The following is a 339-nucleotide window of genomic DNA, read 5'->3' on the forward strand; positions in this document are numbered from 1 at the left end:
TCTCTTGTGTTGAAACGTTTCAATAGAACTAGATTATAAGCATGTAAACAAACAGCTGAATATTTTCATGCACGATACCATAATTATTTTTCGTAGCTTCTTAAAACATGTCGTACAACAACTTATCGAGACATTATATTAATTTAAACAAAATTTATTTAACTGTTGCACAGTTGGATGTTACCTGCTCTCTCTCTCGTCTAAGCTGTCTGTTACGTATTATAATTTATATTGAACGAGTTTCCAAATTATTGTGTTTCATACGTTACGTATTACGATTTCAGATAACCGGAAATTTGAGTTTGAATTTAGAAGTTAATTGAATGTTAATATGTTTCA

This window comes from Tachypleus tridentatus, chromosome 10 (genome assembly GCF_004210375.1).
Source record: "Tachypleus tridentatus isolate NWPU-2018 chromosome 10, ASM421037v1, whole genome shotgun sequence".
Taxonomy (NCBI): Eukaryota; Metazoa; Arthropoda; class Merostomata; order Xiphosura; family Limulidae; genus Tachypleus; species Tachypleus tridentatus.